Consider the following 9,039-nt stretch of genomic DNA (forward strand, 5'->3'; position numbering starts at 1 on the left):
ATTCCGTCCATTTACAAAAAAAAGGATCTCCACTTTTTAAAAAAAAATTAATGTTTAATATTTTTTTAAATTTACGTTTAAAAATATTTGCTTATCATATTAAGAGAACAATGTGTTGCCCCCCCCCCCCACCCCCACCATGTAATAAATGGAATTGAAAATAAGGAAACCATTGAACCGCTAAAGAGCTGAAGGATTAGAATTTTCATGATTTTTTTTTCTTTTTGCTTGCAAAGATTTTTTGGATTAGGCTGCCATCCACCCACCCACCCCCTTTAAAAAAAGGCGCTGCTACGTACATGTATACGTTTCAGGAAATTACCGTAATTATAGTGAATAAAATAAATGTGAGCATTCATCCAAATGAGTGCAATTTACAACTGTTTCCAATGTCCTTATTCGTCAGCTGTTCTTTAGCTTAGCATTTGCAAGATTTGGAGAGGATTTTGGTCATTTCAGCAGATTTACAATAACTTCAATTAGAGTAATTTCCTCTTATCAGTGCTTATTGTGACGTCAAAGCTGACGTTGGTTAAATGTCGTCTTACTCTTTAAAATTCACCTGAGAAATAAAAGTACGCGAAGTATACTGTTTTATTTACTTAAAAAGCATGATGTTCTTAAAATTACACATCTTGAATGCTTCTCAAAAGTTTTACTTTGATTCTTGACTTATAAAAAAATGTGTTCTTTGACATTCATCAATATATTTTTATTTGAGAAAATATTATCGCAAATTTATCGAGTTTTGATTGAGGAAAATATTTTTCTGATGTATTGAACACAACAAAAAAATAAACTTTGGATAAAAAAGTAGTTGAGACTGTTCTCCAAACTAATTGTTTCAAGAAATAGATATTCGATACACTGATAACACTTCAAATTAATTTTGTGATGTATAGTCCATTACGTTTCATCTATGACTTTTCTAATATGTAAAATTGCTGTAAATTATATAAAATAACAAGGAATCATTCTTTAAATATTATGAGGTGACCAAATACAGTTTAGTGTGATCAAATCTATCAAAAAATCTGTCATGATATTATTGGATTTGATACCCCCCCCCAAAAAAAAAAATTGACCATATTTAATGACCCCAAAATACTCAAATAATGAGTGTTTTATTCCTTTAATGATTTAGTTTCTACATAACGAACTGTCTTCTATACTCACGTTGGGTATGTTCCTGATGCAGGATACCTGCAGCTTTCATACGCACTGGTTAGTGTAATAATAGAAGGGGTTCCGCAACTGAGATATACATCTGAAACACCACCAATATCAGCGTATTTAGAAAAACTAAATGAATTACCGTACTGAGTAATGCAATAAAGTTAAGTACAGGCATGTGGCATCGATTTTAAAAGATTTTTTTTTTAGGGGGGGGGGATACTCATCGAAAAATCTTGACAAGCGAAATAAAAAGAAACTTCTTAAAATTATGAAAACCCTAATTCGTACCCATAACTTCATAAAATATGAACATCAATTTCACAGTTAATTTCCCCCTTTCTATTCCATTTTTACATGCTCCAAAAAGGATGGGGCAACTCCATGTTAATGTACTTTTTGCAGTATTACTCTTACAGCTTAAGAGACCAACAGTTGAAATTTCAATGGATATATGCCGCAATATTTTGTATACCCTGTTTGAGTTCCAGTGTTTTTCTAATCTGAAAAAAATTAATATTAATGTATTTCATCTTACCTACTCATAACAAGATATCAGTGCGTTCTTTTCTTTATCGTCCGACTGCGAAGTACTACGTAAATCGCCATGAATTCTCCCGTCATAAATATCAAACACATTCTACGCATGTTTTAAAAGATTTGAAAAACACTGTTTGAGCTTTATCGCATGTTGGCATTGCAAGAATGTCTTCTTTAAACTTTCATTATTCTAAATTGTCAAAAAATGGTTGTTCAAAGATGGCGCTAGTGCTGGTAACAGGTGCGTGAAGAGCTCAGGAAAAATAGTCAGGATATCTCGATACCGGCACATTAGTGATCCTTTTCGGATTTACAATTCTCACATCTGTGACTTTCAAGGTATATTTTGAGAGTTTCATCTTATATTTCCTTACATTTTGTGTTTTATGAACAAAAACTGTTTATTCTCTGACTACCGGTGAGTAGTGCTCTGGACAATCGATTCATAACATATATACGTGGCTTACTGTGTTTACATTTATCTTGAACTTATCCTAAGCAGTGTTTTTGTATATGAATACACTGGATAGTTTTGTTAAAAAAATGCCACCAAAAAAATCTACTAAAAAAACAGACGAAATCGGTCCTGAAAATACCCCGGAGCAGACCTGTGATAACGGCACTATGTCCGAGGTAAACAAAACTCTAATTCTCATACAACAGGACATCAAAGAGGTCAAAATGGAACTTCAAAAAACAATTAAAGACGATAAGCTGGAATCTTTGGTCTCTTCGATTGTTAAACGGATCGTCGAACAAAACAACCAAAAAATAGAAACTAAAATTAAAGACGAAATAAACAAAAAGTGTGAAGAACTAGAAAAATGTTACAACACAAAAATTCTAAAAATGGAAAACAACATTGAAAACCTTGAAAAAGGTTGTGTAAATCGGGACAATGTGACAGGGCCCAAGGACAATCTGCAGTAAGAGTGCTAGAAAGGGTTTTCGTAAAAGCAACAATTTATTTAAAGCATTGTATGAGTGTTTGCAAATATACACGTTTGTTTTTTATATGCGTGATTTGTACCATTTTAAAAAACAGTAATCGGCAAATGACGAAGAAAGACGTCGATTTAGAGTGTTATAAAGTTATCTCAAAGAAATTATATTTGCCTTAGAGATTTTAAGTTAATGTGATATTTATACCTCACGTGCGGTAAACAGCTCATCTTAATTAAGCGCTAAAACGTTAAACTGTCATGATATTTTAATTTCTTTTAAGTCACAAAGTTCTAGTCGGTCAAAATCTATGGTCAGTCATGGTGTGTTACAGGTAATTTCAGTTTAACATCGAGAACTTTGTACCCCATGCTTCTTTTAAGGGGCATGTCTCCTTTGAATATAATTCAAGATGAAGCACCTTTGATGAATACCAATACAGTATATCCATTCCAAAAGTAGGATTAAACACATATCTACAGACAGTTTAACATCCAAGAGTATAGATTTAATTCGGGGATTTACATCTTGATTGTAAAACATGTAAAAATCAAAGTACTGAAGTACTGACGGGAATTGATTTTATCGATTATCATTTATTTTAAAATCAACTTATCTTGCTTGGCAATGAGTTTCTAGTATGTATTTAAATTACGCACTTTTTTATAATATGGATTTTAATTAGACTTTTCAGACAAGAATTTAGAGAAACCCTATATAAATCATGTTGTGTAATATTACAAGATAGACGCTCAGTGTCTGAGTTATTCTCCGACAAGCAAGAGAGCCTCTCTGTTTATCGGAGATTAACAGAGAGAGCCAAGCGTTTGGTTGAACGAGACTATATTAAACTCTGGCGTAGGAATACATGAGTCTACAAAAATATCTAAATTGTTCGTATTATATAAAATCTGACTATTTTCAAAGTGTTTATAGATAAGTTTCCTTGAAAAACAATGCTTCAGCATACATTACATCGAATTTTTATATATTCAAGAACTATGACATGTCAGCGGTGATGATTTGTGCTAAGGTCCAAACACTGTTTCACTTTAGGTTTGCCAGAGTAACTGTATAGGAGAGCTGATTAAAATCAACTCCCAAAAAAACAGCCATGTTGGTATCAGAAAGGAGATCTCTGTCACAAATCTCTGGCAGGCGTTCTTATGTTACCACAGAGTGTATTGCGAGTTCTTTTCGGGTAATTCAAATCGTTAGCTTAAAAATACAAAACGTCCCGACAAAAATAATATTGCTGACTATTCATGTGGTTCATATTACTTTACTACTAATTTAGTCAATGATTTTGATCATTTTGATTAAATGACACTCAGGCCGTATCGTATTAACAGGACACCGGTAGAAGAGGCGAGGTCAGTTACATGTATTTAGGATATTCCATGATATCAATTTCTACAATTTAGTTGTAAAGAAAGCTTTTGACATCGTTAATATGATGGGATTTTGGAAACATAGAATCAAGATTATGTCGCTCGGAAAACAAACTGTATCACTAAATAATTCTAACTTAAGCATATCAATTGAGGGAGGTTTGCACAACCACTTTCAGTAGCATATTTACATGTAGAAAAATCGTAGGAAAAAAATTAATAAATTTTCAACGAAATACTGTATATTTTCCGAACACCCCATTAAAAATTTGAATATCCCTATATACATGTATAGAGATATCTGGTTAGTTTTTTTTTTGAGGGGGGGGGGGGGGGGGTCGGATAAATTTCCACTCTGATGAGTTTTTAAAATTCTTTTGTAGGTGTGAATTTTTGTGTTTTGCGGAAAAAAGCTTAAAATATCTTGATTTGCTTATATTTGTGCGTTGTATAATGAAAAACGTTCTAAATACAAACAATTCTGTTTTGATTTTGGAACGCGTAAAAGGTAAGGGATCTTTAAGAAAATAAAAACAAATTCTTACCGCATTCTACTGGACAAAAGAAGGTCAACAGTATCACCACTACTGAAAGGGCAGTCCCATACCAAGTTACCATGTGTTTCATGTATCCATTGACATCACAAGATAGGACTAAGCGTTTCTTGTTTATATCATTCTGCGTAGAAAAAAATAGTTCATTGATTACAGTTTGTATCCTTGCTTTGATACGGAATGTTCATAAAATTTCATTCAAATATGGCCAGATTTTTAAATTTTTGTTTTAATGTTTTGTTTTGTACGGGCTCTTAGTTTGATTTTTTTTCGTTTATGAAAATTAAAAAAAATTTCTTTTTAAACACTAAGCAAATGCGAGCAGCACAATGTCTCTTGTTGAAAATCCTCCGAGAACTGAGAAATCATTAGACATTTTTAACTGGAGTTTGTATCATAGTCGACGAATTTTGAAATAAAGACATACCTGATTAAAATCTGATTCCTTCTGATGCATGTCAACACAACATAATAATGTCTTCACCAAAACATTTCTAATGATCAATGTGTCTTCAGACGAACTGTCGTATCTTAACCAAAGATTGATTTTCTAGTGGGGATGACAACATGCATGTTGTTTAAAAAAAGATATGTCATTGTTATCTCTACCCCCTGTGCACAACGTGTTAGCATGCTCCAGAAAAAAATAAAAACCTTTATCTACCTTTTAAGTTATCTATGATGACGTGGTTTTACAATTATCAAACGACGGCTTCTTAGAATTTGTATCTCTTCAATGTCTCCTAGGTTTGGTAATTTTAGAGTGAATTATTAAGCATATACATGTATTTTGCTATCATTTACATTAGATATTTAGTGTGTCATCGTTATCTCTTTGATATTGTTAAAAAAAAACTAGACACGTAGATCTATAAAACTCTTTTACACTGTTTAGATTGTTGCTTAGTTTTTTTCCCACAACTGGTTTATTCTGTTTGTAATGAGACATTCTTAAATAAGGGCTAGGTTTATATAAAGGGTACATATTAAGACAAAAAAGTCTTTGCAATGCATCTTTAGACCAACGAAAATGCGAATCCTATCTAACATATATGACCAATATGATTAGGCTAATGTTCCTATGATTTCTGAAATGTTGTTACTTATTAAACACAGATAGAGAGAGAGAGAGAAAGAGAGAGAGAGAGAGAGAGATAGAGAGAGAGAGAGAGAGAGAGAGAGAGAGAGAAGAGAGAGAACCCAAACAAACTACCTGAAAAGAATTTCTTTAGTTCATTTGCCTAATCATTAGGATGAATCAGTATTTTACCACCATGAAATATGAAAGAGGGCGGATTTTGTAACTTTATCCTTGCAATAGCTTTTGCTATGCGCCACCACTTTCCAGGTGAAATGGATTTACCAAACAGCTATTAAATCAGTTTGGCTTTGAAATCTCTCCGAATAATTTGCACCACATCTGTTACTTCATTACGTAATTGTCAAAATTTTTAGCTCACCTGATCCGAAAGTTCCAGAGTAAGCTTCTTTGATCACTTGCTGAACCTGTCCGTTCGTCTTTTCATCTGTCCGTCTGTAAACTATTCACATTTTGACTTAAAAATACATTATGATTTCCTATTTCAGAGAAGGGGGTGGTTTAAAGACAACATTTTGGGGCATGTACTTATCACCATTTGATGCACCATAATGACATTAGAAACAAGAATATATAGTTTAATTGTGGGGATCTCAACAGTTTTCAAGATATTTGCTATTTTCCTCTTTCTTGGGGTCAGAACAATCCCATATATAGGTTCATAGCCTACATCATATTTGATGCATCATATCTACACTTACTTACATGTATTTACACAATACAAAATATCACAGGGTCATAATGGGGTGACTCAATAGTGTAAGTCTGCCAAACGAAAAAATAATGTTTGCATTAAAAAAACAGAAATGTGCAAATGCGATAGGATAGGTAACGATGGAAAGGATAATAGGTAACGATGATAAGATTATCTAAATATTAAAAGACTATGATACAGCATGCTGGCAAAGGGTGATCACTTATTTATAAGTGAAAGTAATACTTATATGAACCAGTGTCTCTTAATATTGCGCTACTACATGTGATATCTTTAGTTACCTATATTGGTCAACATCATAATGGTAATCAAACTAAAACACAATATAAATCCCTTTAACTGATCATCACAAAAGAAACGTTTATGTATGTTAATTAATATTTTTTGCATAAAGAAAACACATACCTGTATGTACACCACATGAACCCCATCTAACCAAAGAGCTGGTTAAATATTAGTGCCTACTAATGCGACCTGCAGACATGTGTTGTGTACGCAACTTCAGACAAAGATCAGTTATTTGTAACATGCATTTCGTTTTATGTCTTAATTCTTTAAAACACATTGCACTAATTCATTAGGTAAATAAATATGTAATTTAAAGTACACATTTTAGCTTTAAGATCAATTCTATGTAAGAATCAAAGATTTATAAAAGGGTCTGGCCAGGCATAGTCACCAATTTTCCTTATATTTCCTTATATAACATGGACACACGTAAGTGTAAAACGCAAAAAACCCCACTAAAAGTTGGTTGCTAGGGGTACCGTTGCCATAGCAATTGAGGCTAAAGATGGAAGAATAGCAAAACTTGCCTACTTTGAAGCCATATTAGAAGGTTTTACCCACTAATGTAAAGTATCAAAGACCTAAAACAGTATTTTCCTATATTCAATTATTTATTTATATCAGAAAATTGATGGAGAAACCAATACTTTTAAATGTTACCATAAAAACCGTTTTTTTCGGTTTTTTAATAAGCCGAAATGGAAAACTGTTAAATTCCTACATCCTTATCAATCTCCATGCTATATATAGTTTATTATGAACATTGACATCCGTTGCTATGGCAACAAGGGCAAAAAATAGGAAAAACTGAGAAATTGAAGATGATTTTGATATGCTTTATTTCCCAATTTTAGATTTTTTTTGTAATTGTTTTCATTGGAACTTGTAAAAAAATATTTCAAGTTTCATTATATACCTCAAAAATCATTGTTATGCAACAAAGAAGTGTTGTTGCTAAAGAAAATTAAGTTGCGTAAAAACTCACACAGAAACTCTTACTTTTTGAAAAGTCCACAGCAACGGCAGTTATTTTTAGAAAATTTCAGATTTTTTTCAAGTGTCATTCACGTTTTGGATATATTTTATATATTCTCACCATTTGATTTTATATATTTATTCATTACAAGTGAATAATATCCATTCAAAGATGCCTAAAAATATATACATTTTATACATCAGAAGAGTTTTTGAATTAAAAAAAAACAACATAATAATTTTTCTTATTTTTAAGCTCGTTACCATAGCAACGGTTCTCAATTTTTATATTTAAATTCCTAATTGCAGAATCATAAAAGTGTTTACAAAAAAATCCAAGATTTGCACTTTTTTTCAAATTAAATGAAGAAAACAGATTTTTAAATTTCTGTTTAGAAACCCTGGAAACGCTCTAAAATTTGCATTTCTCCATGAGTTATTTCTTTCTTTTGAAAAATGATAACTATTTTTAATAATATATTCTACCCTGGAAACCCCAAGTTCTGCACATTACTCACAATATGTTCTCAAATAAGCATTAAAATGCAATTTTTACGTCTTTACAATCGGTTACCATGGCAACAGGATCACAACAAACATATGGTGTTCGGCTTTTTTACTCACCAAAGTCTATCAAATTGTCAAGTATTAAGAAAATCCGTGACTATGCGTGGCCACCGAATTTTGATTCTTACATAGAATTGATCTTTAAAAGGTGGTACAGACACCTGAATATTGTAATGTCCTCCCTATTTAAATAACAAATAAAGTATCAATATTATATTTTCCTTATGTTACTTAGCAGTGAAGCGCAATGGGTTAGAGCGTTAAGTACATGTACGTGTCTGTACGTTGAAAGTTTAAATCCAGCTGGGGCTTTTCTATTTTTTTACTTAAGTTTCCAAAAATTACTTTTTTGTGCCAAATGCATGTATTATAAAATTTTAAAATTCTAAAACATTGCTTTGAAATAAATTTGATTAAAACGCAGTTTTATCCACATAAATATCAACATTTGTCATATACCACCTTAAATCAGTAATCATATCTTCTATACTGTCAGTTCTGCATTGAAAATCTTTGCGCAATAAAATTATGTCATTTATTTTGCAATGTTTACAATCTTCTTTAATGCAACTTCATGTACAAGCGTTCGTTGTTATCCAAATGATCTGATGTTAATTTCTCCATGAGGAATTTAATGGGAAAGGGGTGAGATACATGTAATTGTGTTTGCAGGGGTGGGGGGATAGAATTGGGGTCCGAGATGTATTTTTGGTAAATTTAATGTTAACGTAAATGAATTTTCAGGGGGGGGGGGGGGTAGAAGGGCCTGGGCACCCCCCCCCCCCCCACTCCCAC

The sequence above is a fragment of the Magallana gigas genome, chromosome 10, assembly GCF_963853765.1.
Source record: "Magallana gigas chromosome 10, xbMagGiga1.1, whole genome shotgun sequence".
In the NCBI taxonomy this organism is placed as follows: domain Eukaryota; kingdom Metazoa; phylum Mollusca; class Bivalvia; order Ostreida; family Ostreidae; genus Magallana; species Magallana gigas.